Below are 22650 nucleotides of genomic sequence, written 5' to 3'. Positions count from 1 at the left end.
CTCTAACATGATGTTATCCATATCAGATAATAAAGCACTTTCGGCTTCAGGCATAAGAGAGTAATTTATCTCTTTTAGGCTTTTAACATACCGAAGTTTAAGAACAAACCCTATGTTTACTATTTTATACCAATTTAACCAAGACATAAACAGGTCTTTTTCCCTGTTTTTGTGCTGCTGAAATTTGCATCGAAAGGTCAACTCCAAGAAAACATTCTCACCACATGAAACCATTTTGAAATATTTGAACCTCGAATTCTTTGGACCGAGGCTTTTCTCAAGTTCACCATACGGTAGAATCAACTCTCGGCAATTGCTACTTTCAATCAAATCGAATTGAAATGCTCGAAACTTTTCAGAGACAGATTTCCGTCCACGACGAGTGCTAACACCTATAACATCATTGCCATATTCGCCAGCAATGAATGCGAGCTCGTTAAAATGAAAATGATACATCAGTTTAAAATCTCCGCTTATATCATCTTGGCTGTAGACGTAGACGTTACGATAAGTACTCAAGGAGTAATGAAAAAGAGCCACTGTGACTATGACACTTAGCCCAGTGTGGTAAAATACCGATGCCGCCCACGGTGGGAACTGGCCATAGATCCTTACATCACGGTACGACCGACAGGTGCCCCTCTGCTAGTTCGGCGTGGCGGTTAAAAGTTAAGATATGACATCTTTAAATGAAGTGGATGAAATTGTTGAAATTAGGTTTTAATAGATTACATTGTGGGAGAGATGGAACGCTGTCTCTCTCTGTTGATTAGACAATCTTCATAAGTAATGCGCTCATCTTGTTTATACAAACCCATTATTAACGTATAGGTGGATACATCATTTTTGGTATACCCTGTATATATTATAGACAGGTTGGCAACAATGAGCGCCACTCTGAAAATCATCCTGACGGCCAGGGCAATTAAGTGGAATCTACGAAAACTGCGGAAAACTGGGAAATATGGTAAAATTTAGCGGAAACACCCAAAAACAATGCACATGAAAAGATCGCTATAGAATATGTATATGATAATTATTTGTAAAAATTGCTACGTTTGGCCTTCTCCCCACCACAGCCGATGTGGAAATGGTCCGAGAAGAATAATGCAGATCATTTTGTCATGCATGTTGGTTGTTTTTTTTCCGAAGTCGATAAATATATGGGTTTCAGCAAATCGATACTAATAGAACTATTTAAATGTTTATTGCAGATTCCGCTAAATCTGAGCCTTGGCCCGTTCCGAGTCCCACTCCGAGTCCCACTCCGACCTCATCTCCGATATTGAATTACGTACGGTTATCTAATATTCAGTTAATCGACGAACGTTTTCATTATGCCATTCCATCTGGATTTTTACAGTAATGTTTATAATATCAAATTGGATCAGTGTATAAGATGGCTACAACGAAGTGGTTATCCAAATTGCAGTGCACGACTTAAAATACGACTTCATTATAGACAGGTACGCCTAAAGCAGAGGTCGGTCTGAATTTGAAAGTAGTATTGTGCAGTTTCACGTAATTTATCATATATTTGTGAAAAATGTTTACCAGTTCAGTTGAATCGAAGTAATCATCAGACGACCATAATTTACCCTCAAAGTTGAAGTGTAGGTGTACACCTTATTCCTCAGTTGACTATACGCCATGCATTCGCACGAGAATTAGGTTTTTGTTTCAACAGCTGCATAAAGTTGCATATTCCAGTCTCGGGCGACCAGTTAACGTCGTTGAACAAAATTTGAGTTTTAACAATTATGGGCGCAATGCGCGGATGATGGAGATCGTTCCATAGAACGAGTAATTCATACTAGCTGTAAATAAACCCAACACATTAAATATACTAAATATGGCTTCTTTAGCCCTGGTAGGCAACCAGTCTAGGACTAACGAAATTCCGATATCAAACAGTCCAATGCGAGCTTGTCAGTAGGGCAAGCAACGCCGTCCTAGTGTCTAACCGGTTTCGCACGCAACAACAGCAAATTATGTCTTTATTGCAAAATAGGTTGCGAATATAAAAACCGAAATATTGGCTACCTGCTTTTTCCAAAGCCGATGCCCTGTTTTCCCGCCTCTGCAAGTCCAGTCCTTGGTAGCAGCATCCTTGTGAAGATGGCAGGTTTCCGTTTGATCATGGCCGTCATGGCCGTTCTGGGGGGTGGTGAAAAAGCCATCGCACATCTGAATATTCGAGCATGCCATAGCACATCGAAGAATTGACTGAACTCGTAAGATTCCGAAAGTTAAATGGTTATCATTTCCGTCAATGTCCATTGTCATGAATTGAAATGAGGAAAAGACTAAACTTGCTGAAGCTCTGTCCATGTTGATCAGGACCAGCAATAACTCCCATTTAGTCATGAATTGCATTCACAGGGTTTACGAACTCAACATTTAGAATTCTTGACGACCTTCTTTCTCAAGATATTGATGGTGTTATCGCAAATTAATGCCACAGACAAAACTCTCTGTTGCAAATCTTTAAAGAAAATGGTCCAAAGGCTATATAGAATCTAAACCTTTATAGCATCTGTATAGGGTTTGTAAAGGACAACCTATATACTATAAGATGAACAAATTCTATAGGCTTTTAGTGTATTTTATGTGGTGAAAAAGGCAACACACATCTGAATATCGTCGAGCATAGCTCTCCATATCGAAGAATTGACTGAACTCGTAAGATTTTAAGGGGGAAATAGAGCAAATGTTCAGATTTGCTTCAATTCAAGACAAACATACCATTTTCAACCGGTTTTTAATAGGTGCGAATTTCAAACTGGGTGTACATAAGGAACCTTGTGGTAGTTAAGGACACCCAAATTAAGGTGCACCCGGGACCAAAGATTCTTGGGCACTATTCAAGACGTGTGGAATTAGAGGTTTTTAGGAGTCATTACGATACGTGCTAATTGCGAAGGGTACACTATATCCGCAGTCTCTTTAATCACCTCGATCGAAATAGGGCCTGTAGCTGGATGCAATGCAATTATGGCAACAATGACATGGAATTCTTGCTGAAAAGGAAAGGATTTTCGCGGCTGAATGTTTTCGCGATCATGACCTACTCGCGAAATTTGTGTAAACTTCCTGAACGCGAAATTTTCTGAAAGAAGCATATTTCGGGAATGGATCAATGACGATTTGATTGTTGAAGTGGCATTCAAAAATACATTAGTGTCACAAATCATATTTGGCCTCTTTCTCTTTTTACGGAACTGAGAGTTTTTTGAAACTCAAACAATGGCCTCCTGGTTATGTCAAAATGCAGCATTTTGCATGGCACGTGCGTACATGAATATCTCGAATGCATTTGTGTTCAAATTAAATACGCTAAGACTGCAGTCAGCGCTGACCCCAAACATTCGTCGGTAAAATGCCAGACACATCTGCTGAAACCGAGGACGTTTTATACAGGGTGGCCCAAAAATTATTTTCCTTCACACAATGGATACACAATAGAATTCTATTGTCCAAAGGAAAATAATTCAGGGCCAGCCTGTAGAGCGTACACGTGATTCATAACAACATATATCAAAGGTAAAAACACACATTTACCATGCAAAAAGAATTATTTGGCATATCCGGCTTTGTTTGGTCAATAGCTTGCCAAAAGTAAATCAATTCCAAAATATATTAATCTCACAAATTTTGAATACTGAAAAAAAGGTATTTTAGATTTGAAAACCGGCACGGGTTTCGACGAAATTTTTGCAACAAGGTAAAAGGTATTGGTATCTCAATATAGACCCTAAGCCTTGGATCCTATTCCGAAGCACAATTAGCCTCTTTAATTCCTGATCCGCGCCTCTATAGAGCCGGAGCTACTGTTGTGGCTCTCTGTTGTCGCGGAAAACAGTCGACATGATGACGGAAAGAAATATTTTTCCCCACATCATCAGACTGGCTCCGCTACGACACTGATCAGGAAAAAGGCCGAAAATAGCATGCTTAGTCACCTCCTAGTTCTGCTGCAACAGACACAATCGATGCAATAGATCCTCATGACACGATAACTGTAGCTTTAACAAGACAACGTTTAATGAATAACAACACAACCAGCGTCAATAATTGCATTTGATTAAATTGAATCATCTAAGAAAACCTTTATATTTTGACGTCGAGTGCTTTGAAAATCGATATCGCAGATTAGAATCAGACCCCATGCGCATGTTGATATACAAAATGTAGTTACGTAGCTATTTGTGATCCAGATCATTGAACCTAAAGCAGACTAGTGCTTTTTGTCACTACGACCGGTGATCATGATTGCATGTGACAAAACTCACTCATTTACCATGTTTACGGTGGTCATCGCAGGTAACTGCATGCGACAGGAATCAATTATAGAGGCTCTCACGGGCCAAAATCGAGATAAGTTATGTATGAGATCGTTAAGATCTTATTCAGTTTTGTGAACAAGTATATATTATCTCTATCGTTTTATCAGTCGTTTAATCGGGTATAGCATAAACGTCTAAACATCTGCTTCCTACTTTTAAAATCCTGTTTGCATTCCAGCAGGGGTTATGTTTTATGAGATGCCCAATTAAGACTTTAAAGCGGGTTGGCATTAAAAGACCATTGGCATTATTAAGGGCAATATTATTCAGCTGTCAGCTACCCAGTCACCTCTTAATCTATATATTAAGTAGTTTCCATCAACAAATTGCGCAAAAAGAGGAAAAATTCAAAATCTGACTGAATTATCACTCTTTTTCGATGTTGACTCCGATTTGACCCGAGTTAGCTCTACATGCGTCGACCATTTCCACGTGGATCGATGCACTAGTAAGGCGTTTCTTGGAGCCATGGATCTACCTTGTGACCTCTTGGTGCTGATCTCGAATTTTCTGTCGTCACGCTGATGGCGCTTGATTACCCCGCAACTGCGACAATAAATAGAAATGACGTTGCATCTTAATAGCGGGGTGACGAACACGCGGATCTCAGCGTGTACTCACGTGGCGGAAAAGGTCTTTCGCGCCAAGACTTGTGCGTACTAGAAATAACGAAACAACGCGTTTTTCTTCTATGTAAGAGCTGAAACAGAATTGGAAAAGCATCGAACACGTTCAGAAAAATAGTTTACTCCTGATGAACCAGAGGAAGAACAAACATACTGCAATAAAAAACCGTCCATACCTTTAAGCAATTCAGATTTAAACTTCCGCCATAGGAGCAGAAATATCAGTCTCTCACTGTCACACGTCATTCAAGGTCATTTAGCATAATACAGTATCTCAAAGGGACAACTCGGGCGTGGATTGTAGCTTGCCATGAGGATAGTAAAAACGCGATTGGGGTAAGGACAGGGTCATGGTCAATTACAACATCTGCTCCTGGATAGGTCCTGGTCTCAGCCATGCTGATGCTGCTCACGAAAACTTTCGTAACCGTAATGTACTCGATCATGTTGTGTGTGTTACCAATAGGAGAATGCCAAGTTGCCTTTCGACTGAGTTTTTGAGGAAATTCAGTTATCCGGAGGCCCCTCTTGTTTGTTACTCCTGAGCAAAATCTCCCGACGTTGCCTTTCCATTGGTCCTAGGCATCGGTGCCGATTTTTGCGTCACAGCCCCCTACTACCATAATAATGTCCTGCTTTGGGAGAGACTGCATAGTAGCCATGATGTCTTCGTAAAATCCATTCATCCTGTCCTCGGATCCAAAGCTTGTTGGAGCGTAGATCTGGACAACTGACAGGTTGAATGGTTTTGCGCTGATCCTCACAGTCATCATACGGTTGGAGACTGGTCAATACTCTTTTTAAAATTAAATAGTGAAAGTAACTAATTATTGTTATGTTTTACTACTCTGGTACATGTAGTTGCTATTGCACTGACTGTGGAATTATTTGTTTTAACTATCAACATGGTAATTCTTAACCATTTTGATGGTAGTTTTACTACCTATTTTAGTTGGAACCACTAATTAATGGTTAGTTTTTACTAATTTCACAGTTGGTGCACTAGGGACTACCAATAGGTTGCTTTTAGAACTGCTGGTGCCGTGTCCTTATGAATCATGGCTGCCATCCCATATCCACGCTTGGAATGTTTACCACTAAAGAAGAGTCTGTGTCCATCGGCTGTTCTCATCTCACCTGTACCAGTGAGCCTTGCCTCAGCCAGACCAACACTGTTCGACCTATATCGCCTAACTTCATACTCGAGCTGTTCGATCTTGCCCGCATGGGAATGGAGTAATATAATTAGATAGCAGACGCTAGCTCACCTGAACACTCATACATGAACGCGTACGTCAGGGAGAACAAGGCACAAAGAAAAATGCAGCCGAAACTATGACCCTCAAAATAAGAAACGGTGGGCATGTTATTACTCAATTCCTGATTTTAAGGTTTCGATCGGATCTCAATCACACTTCAACTGACTGGTAAGTGTCTTCTATTATAACTATTAATCATGCTCATCAAATGATCCCAAGAGGCTTGAAAGCCTCGTGTCTGAATGATGACCAGAACCACAGGTTTAATGATAACATAACAGCAAGCCATGCATCTAGCCAGCATTGAGAAGTACTCTAAAATAGACATAAAAAATAGAAACACAACGATCCAAAGATTTTCATGAACTCCGACTCGGAGACGATTTTCAACCTGAGATCGTTGAAACGTGGTTGTAAGCTCCGACTCGGTGACTGCACTCGACCAGCGATCGTTGAAACACGAACGTGAGCATGAACTCCAACTCGGTGACGACGGCGACCAGACATCTTTGAAACGAGGACGTAAGCTCCGATTCGATGAAGATAATCGTCCAGATATCTTTGCAACGCGATGGTGAACTCAATTATTCAATGACAAAATTGAACTGGGTCACACAATCCAGTACAGTGTAGAAGTGGAAAATGTCCCCCTGGAAAAAGTATCCGTCCGTTTTGAATTCTGATGGATTGTATTATATGGTGCATAGAGGCCATGACCGTCAATAAAAGAAGATGCAAGCTGAAACCTCCGAATATCGCTTTCTTTCACTTTCAATTTACAACTATTGCATTGAATTGCAATAACAGTTTAGTGGTCGAACTGACTCTTTCCATACTCTCATTTGAAAGATGATCTCCAAAATACGGCGATCGTCATTCAAATAACAGTCTGTCTTCGACTTGCTCATAGTGTTTTTCATCTCGTCTGGCCGAGGGCACTTTAATAGTTGAACTAAGGTATGTGACCACATCACATTTATCAAAAGATAGTGGTGTTGCTCAGAACAAGATTACTTAGTATCCTTGGGATTTGCCTGACCAGAGTCTTTCAACCAGTCTGAGAGTCTTTCAAATTTTTTATTTAAAGACTCTTGCCTAACCAATGCTCCTTTATGGTGTCAACCAAATACACTTTACTGCATGTGTAATTTCCCTCAATATACTTATTGCGACAATTATATCTCCCGGAATATCAATGAATTTATTTATGCAACACGGAAATTCCTTACGGTAGAGAGTGGAATGCTATGATGTCTGTTTCGATTTCGCGTAGATATAAGGATTTAGACAAAGATTCTAGTGTGCAAATTCCGAAAAATTAACGTAGTGAATTATTAGACATAGTAGCAGTCAGAAATATTGCATCCATAGCTGTGCCGTATCCGTCTCATCTTAGTTTCTTAATCAGCTACTGTGAGATTTGTTCGTGCAGCTCAGCTTTATAAACAATATAAGTCCACCCGAGTACTTTGTTACAGAGTAAATACCTTTGCGGTCATTTGCTTACCAGTAGCGAATTTGGGCCAGGCAAATAATCTTTCATTCGCATCGACTATTAACCAATGGTTGGAGACAAAAGGGTCACGTAAGGTCATCAATAACGTATTCTTAGCTTCCACCTCGGATTCATCCAGGCATGGCCCCAATTGCAACCTAAACAGAAATAGAGCGTGATTCTTAGGATTCAGCCTAAAGCTCTCCTTAGGACGCTTACTTAAAAATATGGTAACGAACTTCGCCCGATGAACCTCAACGACGACATTATATGATCCTAGCAAAGACAGAATTGCGGAGTCTCCCAATTTTCTGAACAAATCATCACGTAAGATAATCGACGTGGATTTATTATACTCGTCACACAACTTCTCTAATTTTCTTAAATTTTTTCTCCAGTCAAACACCAGTCAACACATAGTTGAAGAGCGACTCACAGTCAAATCCTAGTCAAACTATTTTACAACAGTCAAACACCAGTTAAAACCGGTCTTCAATTTTGAAGACCGAACTCTCAGTCAAACACAGTCAAACACATTTTTCCCCAGTCAAAACACCAGTCAACCCGCTCTTCAACAGTCAAACACCAGTCAAACTATTCTACAATTCTACAGACCGCTCGCTTCGCTCGCTGAACAACAATTCTACAATTCTACAAAAGTACACAACTTCTTCAACGGACACAAAATACATAACTTAATAAAAATTATTTTTTGTATATGATAAAGTATGTCCTTCCTCTTCGACGAACAACTTGAAACCCGTATCACACGATCGACAAATTATCTAAAGTGGAAAGAGCTCCCGTTGAACGTGAACTTAATGAAAAATTATTATTTTGTATAAATAAATGAACACCCCCATGATGATTTTCATCGCTTGCGACAAAATTCTCATGGGTGTGGTGAGCCCTGAATCCTACATTTTCGACCAAGTGGTGATTATATAGGATACAAAAATTCACAAACAAGTTCATCTGTCGAAATTCCCTCAGTTGGATAAACGTATGGTTTTTATATGAGAACATTTCATTTTATAGTCAAGTTTTTTTACTATGAAATGACTTACCGTAACCAAAACCGAAACTATAAAAGGGGAATTCCCTTTCCAAACGTAGATCTAATAAAAAATTATTTTTTTGTATAAATAAATATGACAACCTCATATAAAATCCACGACACTTACCCAACTGAGGGACTTTCGACCGATGAGTTGAAAATTCTCGCCTTTAGGCACAAAGTTAAAAAATACGGATCACTTTCAAGAGCTAATCTACTTGAACAACTTCAACAAATTCCGAATAGTTTCAACGATGTTGAAGTGAAAATTGACAAGCCAGTTTCTGACTTGTCTCAAATTGAGAAACGTGTTCTTTCGCAAAGACTCGGAGTCAATGCTAGAAAATTCAAAAAAGAACAGCTGGACTCAATTTTAGAAGATAAAATTCAGCATGTGAATTTGTCTGACATTAAACCAAAAGCTGTGAAAGCAAAAATTTCTATCAGAAAGCCGCTTTTACAGCAAGTTAAGGCTCTTGGTCATAAAAATTTTCAGAATCTCAACATTGAGAAGTTGAAAGAACTCTTGACCAAAGAACCAGTCAAAAGATTATTAAAATCTGATCTTTTCAAACAAGCGAAAGAGCTTGACATCAATGTCAAAAGTTCAATGACTAAAAAACTCATTCAGGAGTTGATCAAACAACATTCTGAATCAACCTCCTTCGTAAAAGTCAACTCTGCTTTCAAAGGTTATGTTAACCATTTCAGAATGCAAGGACTGCCAAAAATTGGAATACAGCCCTTCCTTGAGAAAGTTAAAACAGCCTTACAAGATAAAATTAAAGCTGAAACTCAGCACAACAGTTTAAAAATTAGCATTGTCTTATATATTTCAATGCAAAGGAAGACTGAAGTTCAAGAGTTTCAACTTCGATCTAGGCACATCCTTTACGTGGGTCAAGAACTTAATTATGACTCTCTCATCGAAGATATGCTTAAAGAATTGAAGAATCTCATTCAGAAAGGTTCTGGATGGAAATTTATAGAAGTAACCAAGATTGAGTTACACACTGTAAAATATCAACCACTTTCGGGATCTTCTTATATTCCTTTACCTCAACAGATCCAAAGGAAAAAAGCAGTGATCAATGTACAAAATACTGATCAGCTTTGCTTCAGATATTCTGTTGAAGCTTATCTTTTAAAGATTGAGAATCATGCCGAACGTGTGGCAAATTACAGCAAGCCTGAATTTGATCACATGTTCAAAGGTCTTGACCATCCTCTCAAAATAAAAGATATTGAGAAATTTGAGAACAACAACCCTGACATTGGAGTCAATGTGTTTACATTTATTCCTAGACAGGAAGTGGATAAAAATGGAGAAGAATCTACCATTTACCCAATTTCTCCTGTTAGAATCTCTGAGAGAATTTTAGCAGAAGACAAGTATATCAATCTTCTACACTATAAAGAAGAAGATGATATACCAGAAAATGGGCTCTAGGAAAATTCGTCCCCAGAAAATTCGTCCCCGGAAAACTCGTCCCCGGAAAATTCGTCCCCTAGGAAAATTCGTCCCCGGAAAATTCGTCCTCGAGGAAAATTCGTCCCCGGATAATTCATCCCCGAGGATAATTCGTCCCTGGAGAATTCGTCCCCGAGGATAATTCGTCCCTGGAAAATTCGTCCCCGAGGAAAATTTCGTCCCCGGAAAATATGTCCCCTAGGATAATTCGTCCCTGAGAAATTTGTCCTCAAAGATAATTCGTCCCCGGAAAATCAAACAACAATTGAAAGTTTCTGACATTACTTTCTAGTAATAACTACTACTTACTACTTTCGACTTTTCTCATTCATTATATCTCTCCTTACTACCCTACTAGCTAGTTACCTACTCCACTCTTTTCATAGTAGGTAGAGGTAGGCAGGGGAAATAATTTTTTTTTTTCAAATAAGTATTTTTACTGGTCAAAATGAAAGAAAAGCTCAAAATTCTTCAATAAAATATTTCGCCTGCCTACTTCTACCTACTATAAAAATAGTGGGGGAGGTAACTAGCTGTATGGTAGTAAAGAGAGGTGTTACACTGAATGAGAAAAATCGAAAGTAGTAGTTATTACTACAGTCCATTCGACAAGACTTAGAAAGTAAAGTCAGAAACTTTCAACTTTGTAAAATATTCTATATATATTCTATATATTTCCTGTAACCCCCAACTTTCAACTTTGTAAAATATTCTAGGGACGAATTATCCTCGGGGACGAACTTTCCAGGGACGAATTATCCTCGGGGACAAATTTTCCGGGGACGAATTATCCTCGGGGACGAATTATCCTCGGGGACGAATTTTCCGGGGACGAATTTTCCTTGGGGACGAATTATCCGGGGACGAATTTGCGGGGACGAATTTTCCGGGGACGAATTATCCGGGGACGGATTTTCCTGTAACCCAGAAAATGAGTGCATGGAAGACATCCAAGACGATGCTAATTACCATTACGCTTGGATCAAAAACTTCTCAAGACTTGTATCTGCCTCACATTCAAAACGTGATGGACAAGTCAAAGTTTGCTTCAGATGCATGAAAATTATTTCAGCATCAACGAGTGAATTTCTTGATGTACGATACAATTAACATCTTGAGAACTGCAAACAGTTTGAATGTGTAAAAGTTAGTATTCCTAATTGTCATACAAACCTCCTACTATTTAAAGATAAAAAAATGGAGCAAAAGCACCCTGTCTTTATAGTAGCTGATTTTGAGTCTACTTTGAAGGAAGTTGACCGACAATTAGGTGAAAAAACTGAGCAAATTCAGGAACACATTCCTAACTCATTTAGCTTCTATGTTGTATTTGATAAAGATCAAATTAAAGCTAGAAATCTCTTAGTAGAATATAGCTTTGACATTGATGATCCTAGCGAAAATATAGGAGAAAGATTCTGTGAAGAACTTGAAAAAGTCGTATATAAAATTTATGACAAGTTCTTTAGCCAATCTAAAGCTATGGAAGTATTAACACAAGTACAACAGGATAACTATGAGTCAGCTGGAAAATGTTATCTCTGTGACAAAGATTTCACAGCACAAAATTTCAAAGTGCGTGATCACAATCATTTCACAGGCGAATACAGAGGAGCAGCACATAAAATTTGTAACCTTCAATTTCAAGCTCCAAACTTCATACCTGTCTATTTACACAATCTGTCAGGCTATTATGCTCATCTGTTTGTGAAACATCTTAAAGGACAGCTTAAAGTGATCGCGAGTAATAGCGAAAACTATATATCTTTCAGTAAGGTGCTACATGTTGAAGATGGGAAGAGATTGTCGATCAGATTCCTTGATTCATATAGACTCATGCAGTCATCTCTAGCAAATCTAGCAAAGAATTTGCCAAACACAGAGAAAAAGCATCTGTCAAAATATTACAAAGATGAACAATTTGACCTATTAACTAGAAAAGGAGTATATCCTTATGAATGGGTTAATTCATCTGAAAAATTTGAACAGACTGAATTACCTTCGATTGACGCATTTTATTCCACATTCAATAATGCTGGAATAACCCAAGAAGAGTACTCACACGCACAACATGTATGGAAAAAATTTGGATGCAAAACATTCAGAGATTACCATGAAGTGTATTTGAGAACTGATGTACTTCTACTAGCTGATATCCTTGAAAATTTCAGACAGACTTGCATGGACATCTATAATTTAGATCCAGTGTGGACTTATTCGGCCTCAGGACTGTCTTGGCAAGCTATGCTTAAAAAGACTGATGTTGAGATTGAACTCCTCACATATGTGGATAAGTACAACTTCTTCGAATGTGGTATTCGAGGAGGAATATGTCAAGCAAGTCACAGATACGCAAAAGCTGAAGAAGGTAAATCCGTCATCGTCAATTTGGATGCAAATAATTTGTATGGCTTGGCGATGAGTGAAAAATTACCACATTCTAATTTTTGCTGGATGTCCCGCTTTCAATTGAGAAATTGGCAAGACATCCCGTGCACACTTGAAGTTGACTTAGAATATCCTAAGCATTTACACAACTTGCACAATGACTATCCTCTTGCCCCTGAGCACAAGAATGATAAGCTCATTCCTAACTTGCAAGACAAGAAAAATTATATTGTGCACCACAAGGCCTTGAAGTTCTATTTGAGTCAAGGTCTCATATTGACTAAGATTCACAGAGGAATTTCCTACACAGAGTCATACTTTTTGAAAGAGTACATTGACTTAAACACAAGTCAACGTGCAAATGCTAATAATGACTTCGAAAAGGACTTCTTCAAATTGATGAACAATTCATGCTTTGGAAAGACAATGGAGTCTGTAAGAGACAGAAAAGACATTTCTTTAGCCACAGTTGTCAATCAGCTTCGAAAATTAGTCAATTCGAATAACTATAAGTCGCATAAAATTTTTGGAGAAGATCTAGTCATGGTTGAGAGACAAAAAGCAAATGTCTATCTCAATAAGCCAATATTTATGGGTCAAACAATTTTAGATCTCTCAAAAATACACATGTATGACTTCCACTATAATCATATGATGAAAAAGTATGGAGACAAAGCACAACTGCTTTACACTGACACTGACTCATTAGTCTACCATATCGAAACCCCCGATTTGTATCAAGACTTGCATGAAGATGCAGAATTATTTGACTTTTCAAATTTTCCAAAAGATCATGCACTGTTTTCAGATGCAAATAAGAAAGTAATTGGCAAGTTCAAAGACGAAGAAGCTGGACATGCCATCACCGAGTTCATCGCCTTAAGATCTAAGCTGTATTCCTACACCACAGATGAAAAGCAAATTAAGAAATGCAAAGGTGTCAAGAAGAATGTGATTGTCAAGGACATCACCTTCGAAAACTACAAGTCTGTGCTCTTGGACAAGGCTCCAATCGAAAAAAGTATGAAAGTGTTTCGAAGTCGTCATCATAAACTTTACACTGAACAAGTCACCAAAGTGGCTTTAGATTCAAATGATGACAAGCGAGTAACTTTACCAGATGGTATTTCAACCTTAGCTTTAGGGCATTACAAACTTACTAAACACATTCTAGACAGATTTGTTATAGAAAGACAGTATGAAACACACATCGTGAATAAATTTCTTAAACAGCGTTATAGAAGAGATGAATATAGAGGAGAAGCATACACACACATCGGTGTATACAACCCAAAAGGAACGTTTTACATTAGTGACGATGATGAACTCGAATTCATAAAATTATATACAGAATGCATTGAAATGGGGTGTGACATTGGATTAGCTGAAAGAAGACGTCCGCTAGATGGATACGATTCAATCATCGTTGATCTTGACATAAAAATGGACCCGTCTGACTATAAAAATACTGAACATCTGTACACAAATGACCAGCTCATGGGAGTTATTGAAATTTACCAAAAATTCCTTCGCGAACACATTAAAGATCTGCCAGAAAAAGCATTAGAATGTTTTGTCTTAGAAAAGCCTATATCAACTAAAGATATCAAATTATCAAATGGTATTCACTTACATTTTCCTTATTGTCGAATAATAAATCGGGAGCATAGAGAACTTATATGCCTTATTAAAAAAAGTGTGAATAGTCTGTTCAATCAAGAAGTTTTGGATGCAGCTGTTATTAGTGTGCCTTGGTTAATGTATGGCTCTCGAAAGAAGACAGACTCTCATCCATATCTAGTCACTAAAATAATAGACTCAAATCTTAATGAAATTAAAAACGACTTCACATTAACTGAGTTGATACAATTACTAAGATTGAACAAGAATGACATTAACAAAAAAGTGAGGAAAAAATATGCTATGACGCTTGTTTCCGAAAGACTTGAAGCAGAAAGACAAGCCAAAAAATATGATGACGATGATGTAGAATTTGACAATAATCTCGAGCATTGTAAAATACTACTAGATTTATTGTCATATGAAAGATCATCTACATACAGAAATTGGATATTTATAGGTCAAATATTACATACAATATCTGACACTGAAGAATCATTCGATCTATGGGATGAATTTTCACAAAGATGTGTCTCTAAATATAAGTACAGCACATGTGAAGAAAAATGGTGTAATTTTAGAGAATCAGACCACGATATTTCTGTCTTACACTCAATGGCCAAATTTGACAATAAACAGAAGTACAATGAACTTAAATTCGAATAATTCTGTTGAATGTTGATTTGGCTCTTGGACATTACTCGCTGTGCTCAAGGAGGATACCGCGGTGACGTCACATCACGTGATCCCGACCCATATTAGTGATCGCTATGGCCAATCAGATTCAGTCTACTGACAGCACCAGCACTGAACACATCTCCACGTCTCACTGTCTGGTGCGCTCCTGTACACAAAAACACCAATAGACATGAAATATTGCAATACCTAGTATGGATTCTTCCTGTGTAAAATAAAATTTACAGAGCAGATTAACTTCCACGAATAAAAAAGACGTTTGGCGTGGCCAAAGTGCGGAAATAATGTCTCCGCTAAAATACACTACGAAATACACTAGGCAATACACTACGCAATATACAGTAGAGATGCAGTTGAGTTTGTTATTGTTTTGACTTAGAAGCCCGCCCATATCATAATATATTCATGTGTTCATGAAGTATGAACACATTTCTGTCCCATACAACTCTAAGAACAGTCAATTTCTCCTTAAATCATCACCTAAACCGCGATATCCGCAGGAAGATTTCGTTCTAGTGTCCGAAAATGCATGATCTTATAGGGGCGCTAACTCGTCAAATAGAGGGGATCTATGGGGATCTATGCCAGTTTTAGGTATTACAGGTCTCGAACTTGTAAAATCTGTAAACATGCCTCCAAATCCCATTATGATAATAAAGAGATTGCCCCATATCTGGGAGACTGTTTTGAAACCATCGCTAATTTTGGAAGATCGGTGCCGGCTATTTGGTTTAAAAAACCCTATTTTTCCCCATCAAAACAGCACTTTTCATTATTCAAATGATAGCTTATTGTCTGAAGACTTATTTCATAGCAGAAAAGTACTAATAACTCTGACTTGATGCGAAAAATCTAACTTTTTTGATGACTTGATTTTCCCTTGGCCGTGGATCGAGTTTGTTTACAATATGCAGCGCCATCGTGGAAAAGCCGTGACGTCACCGCGGTATCCTCCTTGCGCTGTGCTGTAAAAATTTTAACATAAATAAATAGAAACATTTCCTACATATCTTAAATTTAACTCAGAAGCAAATTATCCTGTCACTTACAAGAATAATTCTTTAACCAAAGATCCTTTCATTCATCATCACATTCAAGTAGCACCACATCAAAGCTTTGAATACGATACAATTGATATTTTCCCAGATAAATCGCCTCCACGAATATTTTCAAGTTATGCACAAGTGCAAGACTATTTAAAAAATGCGGCCATGGATAACTGGGACAACCAATTTAAATTTGCATTATTTTGTGCGACATCTGGCTGCGGTGTGTCATGGCACAATCATGTTAACCATGCTGACCCTTTAGTACAGAGTATCTTTAGATTCCATGTGTACTTTACCATCAGAAAGATATTACATCAGCTAAAAATTCCTTTACCAGGAAATCCTGACTTTAATTCAAAGAAGAACCCCTATCACACACAAGCATATGAAAATTTAAAGCTTGAATTTGCCTCTGTAGACTTCAACTACTTTCACAAAGGCAAAATGCAAGCATTAGACATCGTAATGGACAATGGTAACTATTACTTAAGTGACCCAAGTAAGTTTCCGTTTAATGCAGACAAAAAGGGGTATGTGTATGCTGATCATCGCAGGCTCTATATTGACACATTATCTTTCATTTACTCAGACGATTGGACAAATTTTATCACTTTAGACAGTCAAGGATTGACTAAAGCAGGCATGAGTAGAATCAATGAATCGATTAGAACATATGTGTATTGCATCCTGGGTGCACAAACCATGATCAGGCAAGACATTTTAGACTCCTTAGATGCGCAAAAGCAGTTCGGAATTTTAGTGGAAGATGCGATTCAAGGTCAAACGTTAGTCGATTCCATCAAAACATTTCAGACGGCTAGTATTTTAATCCGGTCTAAACAATCGTATGCGAACGCCTTAGAAAAAGTTGGTTCACGATTAGACTTTGCTGTAGGTTTAGGATTACAACTTGTACCGAGTCATATGCGTTTACATATTGGTACGATTGAAGGGTATAATAACTCTCTGTTAACTGCTACAGAAAATACAAATTTTGGCATCAACTCACATATCAATGTCAGAAAAAAGCGACAAGCGAGCACAACGCTCGCTTCGCTCGCTCCACCAAGTTCACCACGTTCACCAAGTTCACCCTCACAAGCGGGGCGTGTGGCAAGTACTGTGAGTTCAGTGAGTGAATCAGCTACAGTGAGCACAGCGAGCGAAGCGAGCGTTAGTGAGAGCAGTCATCTACCATTTACAATAGGATTAATTACTGTAGGTCTTTTAGTTCAAAATATTCTCTAAAATAAATATGTCATCTGTAATGCAAGAAGAATATGCGAAGTACTACTATCCATCTGCTTTAAAATTTTATAAGATCATGAAGAAGAAAGATCCTAGCATAAAATTTGATGACATTGATGCATTTGTAAAGCAGCAAAAACGTTATCAGCTTCACGAAAAGCAGCCACGAAAGATTCAGGCTCACATTATAGCCTATCGTGAGAATGCTCTATGGTTCATGGATCTTTTAGACATGTCAAATTACTCAAGACAAAATAAAGGTTACAAATGGATACTTCTTGCTATTGATACATTTACTAGAAAAGCCTATGCTGAAGCTTTAAAAAATAAGACAAAATTTGAAGTGAAAAATGGCTTTGAAAAAATTTACACACTTGCGAGCCCAATCACACTTATTATTACAGACTCAGGCAATGAATTCCTAAATAAGCCAGTACAAGACCTATTCAAAGAGTTAAACATCAAGCACGATACAGTGGACATAGGAGATCATCATGCTCTAGGACTTATTGACAGACTATCTAGAACCATTAAAGAGATGATATTCAAGGACTTTACAGAACGAAATTCAGTTAAATGGGTTGATCATTTGCAAGAGTACATTTCAGCTTACAATAGTAGGCCACATAGAGGAATTTTAGACTATAGTCCAAATGAAGCTGCGCATCATGAAAGTGAGTTGATTGAATTAAATGCTGAAAAGTCTATGCCAGTTGAATACAAATTTAAAATAGGTGAAAGTGTTAGAAAGAAGTTAAAAAGACCTATATTTACTAAAGGTTACAAACAAATATGGTCCAATAGAACTTACACTGTAAAAAATATTGAGGGAGTGCATGCAGTATTGAATGATGATGAAAGAGTTAGACTTGATCACTTACAAAAAATTACACCCGTCGCTAACGCTAAAGATTTTGAGTCTGTTTCTTCAGAGGTTGATCGCGTTGAAAAAGAAGCTAAAATTGAGTCAACAATTAAACACAAAGAAGGCTTAGATCCTGAAAATATTATTGACTCACGGTTGAGAAAGAAGTAAGATATTTATAATGTAAAATCATATTATAAACATGTTACTCAATTTGCAATGAAGGTGCTTTTTTCATTTCTTTTGGTACATCTTTCCATCTTCTACGGGTCAACATATAGTCTAAATAAGTTCCAATAATAGCCCACCATGTTTCTAATTTGGTGAAACTGTCATTTACTGATGTCTCAAGTTGATCCACTTTAAGATTGACATTAGTCACTGTCATAACGCCAGCATCAAACTGATCTAATTTAAACCTGTTTTTAACCTTTAGGATGTCTTCTTTTATATTCTCAATAGCTGCTGCTTGATCATCTTGTTCAGCATTGAACTTAATCGTACACATGTTACTCATTTATTTTAACATTTTATTTTTTATATAAATAAATGGCCATGTCCTACGGTAAATACTTAGATCCTTATCGAACAAATAAAGAATCAAGAGGCTTAAAAGCCAAAAGAAATGTTGAGGTCATTACACATAATCCTAATTCTGTGAATCCGGGTGAAACACTTTATGTGAAGATTCCGAAGCTTGAGAAAGGACAAGTGATTGTCCCTGAAAGCATGAAGCTCACGTTTAAACTTTCCACCTCATCAAAAGCAAGCAATGCAGCCAATGCTACACCTGCTACATTTGTGGCTAATGTAGGTCGAAATATTGTAGAAAGAATCACCACAAGCTTGGGAGGTCAACACATGAGTGAGGTGAATAAAGCTTTTATCTACAACACCTTCAAGGACTTTTGGCTCACTGAGAAACAGCGAAAGAATCGAGTACAACAAGGGATTGTGAAGGATCAGCGAAAAGATGGCATTAAAACAGCTTTTGAGGATCGTTACTGCATTCCTATTGAATCAGAACTATTTGATACACATGCGCCCTTTTACCCATCAGCTATTTTGGAGTCCATTGAGTATGATATCAAATTCAATGACGCAAAGTATGTTGTCGCTGGAACAGCATCCTCAAAGACATATGCTGTGACTGATATTCAGCTTGAATATGAAACAATCACCTCTGATGTCCTGGCTGAAACCATTGAATCTGTGTATAACTCTCAGATGAGATGGATGTATGAAGACGTGCATCTTTTGAGAACAGAGTCAATTGGAAAGAATAAGCGAATGAATATCAATGTAGATGTCAATCGCGCTTCTACAAAGGGCATCCTAATATTTTTCCAGAAAAATTTCAGTGAGTATGATGCAGAAAATACAAGTTTTCAAAATCCAGACATCACTAATGTGAGCATTACTTCAGAAGGAATTTCTCACTGTATATTCAAGTCGGGATTGAAAGCCTATAATCAATTTGATGAAGTCAAACGACTTTATATGTCAGAAGACCTTAAGCACACTGAAGGCTGTATGATGGATGTCGAAAAATTCTACGACAAACATAAATATGCGCTGTGGATTGATCTGAGAAGTACAGAAGATAACTCAGTGCATGGATCAGGAACAGCCATGAGCAATATCAAACATGGTTTACAACTTGAACTTACCAGAAGTTCTGACACAGAATATGACATGCTTGTCTATATTGTGGCAGATGGACTAGTAGGACTTGAGAAAGTGAAAGGTATTGTACATTAACGCGTAAAATAAATGGAAACATTTCATTCTTGTGATCTGCCTTTCAACATGTTAGTTGTTGGAATGACTGATTGCGGGAAAACATATTTTATACTTGACTTACTAGAACAAGAATTTCAGAAAAAATTCGATGACATCGTGATATTTTGTCCTACGATTGACATGAACAAAACTTATTAAGATAGAGCATGGATTACACAAGACAAAAATATACATATTTACCCATCTAAGTTAGTGTTAAGCGATTTAAATGCTTGCTTAGAAGATGCTGTTAATGTACTAAAAAGTCAAGATCATCAATCACTATTTATCATTGACGATTGTGCTAATTTGTGGGAAGCAAAGAATAAATGCACTAAATTAACTGAACTAGCTTTCTCTGGGCGACACTTTGGCATTTCTGTATGGCTTTTAACTCAAAAATATAATGCAGTCGTAAAAGACTTCCGTGAAAATTGTAAACATATGGTCATACATACGTTGAATGATCAATGTTCACTGGACCAAGTGTTTAAAGAAAATCGCTGTATTCCCAATAGCGAAAAGGACAGAGTGCTTGCGCAAATTGATGCAGGTAAGCGACTTTTACTACGCAGAAAGATACCATTTGAGTACTCGCTGTGTTCGTAAAATTTTGTAATATATAAATGGAGACAAGCGTAGACGTGTGTGTAGACAACTCGTGTGATTCGGTAACGGAGATGCGTACAGAACTTTTAGCACAATACCAAAGCGGACTTTTAACAAAATTAGGCATGAAAGCGAGTGAAGCGACTATCAAAAAGGCGAGTGGGAAAAACCTTGAAAAAATGTTCAATGAATATAAAGTGCGCTATAATACACAGATTGCTGACGATTTAGTATCTAATTTAATATTTGGATATACGCAAGCTGTGAGTGTGATGTTCCCAAATTTAGACCAGAAAAAACTTAAATGACAATTAAATGACAATGTTATAGTCAACAATGAAATCAAGAAACAACTGGGTCAATATATGAATCCAACACTTTTAGCTGCAGGTACAATTGTAGCAAATACTGCAGAAACTGCATTGGAAGCACCTGCACCAACGAGAAGTGTAGCAGCGAGTGAACTCTCACGAGCAGCGAGCGAAGCGAGCGAGTGTCAATAATTTTATAAGGTCTAACACAACCTATAAAATTAAGGCCAGTTTAACTGTTTAAATTCAGCATACACCTTTTTTAATGATGGAGTTAATTTTTTTGGTTGTTCAATCAAGAAGTAGTGTTCAAGTAATTTTTGCAGTATAAATTTATTAGTGAAGAAGTTCTTCCTATTTATTTCATCTTTCTTCTCATCAAACAATGCTTCGAGTGTTTTAAAATCTTTTTCAATCATATTATATTCCATTGTTTTGAACAATAGCTCGTCTTTATATTGGGCTTTAAATTTTGAAAATTTAGTTGGCACAATCACGTGTGTTCTTTCCATGCCATAGTTGAACCTCTGAATAGGGCTTTTTTTAATTGTATTTGACCATAAATCCAGTGTATGATTGAGCGGATCATAAGCATTGTCTACCGTTCCACAATCATAGCAAACTACTTCATGATCTAGTATAGCATGATCAGTTGAATAACAATCTTGACAAATCCAATGTTTGCAATACAAGATCACATATTTTTTTGCTATTTCGAGCTGTTCTTTAAGATGTGTAGCGTTTGAAATTTCATTTTGATACAGTGTAAGCTCTATTGGATTTTCTGCCAGTGCTTCAACAACTTTATCATAAATTTCATCAAATGTGTCAAAATTAATATCTGGTCTCATTTTATTCATAGTAGAAGAATAATTAAATATAAGTCACTTTAATAATGACTTTAATAGCCGCCAATAGTCACTTTAATAATGACTTTAATAATGACTTTAATAATGACTTTAATAGTCGCTAATAGTCACTTTAATAATGACTTTAATAGTCGTCAATAGTCGCTAATAGTCGTTAATATTTTTTCATATAAATAAAATGACGGATGTACAAGCTAAAGAGATTACAACAACTGAAGAAAAGCCAAAGAACCCTAAGAGAGTTGAATGGGGTAAGAAATTAGGTCAGTTGAATAAAGGAAAGAAGAAGCCTGTACAACAAGACGCCGTACAAGCTATGAACTACTATCCTTTAATTGTGGTAGGTGGTATTGGTGTAGCTGCATTTATGTGGTATTACAGCTCACACTCACGGGCAGCGAGCGAAGTGAGCGTGGTGAGTACTAGAAACTCATCGAGTAACGCAAAGACTAATGGAGATGCTCAACGCAGTAATACAAAGCTAGAAATTTAATTTTATTTTTTTTCATATAAATAAATGGACACTACCATTGACACAAAAACAATCAGTAATACAATTTACCATTCCGCAGTTTTGGCAGCACTTGTTGTTGGCTATGGTATGGCTGCAAAGAAACTACTGAAGTCAAACATTGGAGACCCTAGTAAACCTGACCTAATGGAAGCTGTTAAGCTCACTGGTGCAGTGTCGCTTGCTATTATTACGAAAGGTTATCTGGAAAAGCAAGAATTACCAAAGAACATCACTAATTAACTGAATTTCTTCTATAAATAAATGGCTGGAATGATACTTTCGACGATTTTTGGAGCAGTAGCTAATGCGACTGCTTTCGTAGGAGGTTCTGCTCTCTTTCACGCATTTGATAAACAGAATGCAGCAGTTGAACGTAAGCGCCATGACCTAGCATTAGAAAAATTACAAAAACAATCTGCGATGTGGTCACAGAATAGAATTAAAC

The sequence above is a fragment of the Lineus longissimus genome, chromosome 12 (assembly GCF_910592395.1).
Source record: "Lineus longissimus chromosome 12, tnLinLong1.2, whole genome shotgun sequence".
NCBI lineage: Eukaryota > Metazoa > Nemertea > Pilidiophora > Heteronemertea > Lineidae > Lineus > Lineus longissimus.
The sequence above is the reverse complement of the archived record's forward strand: the minus strand, read 5'-3'. Positions refer to the sequence as shown.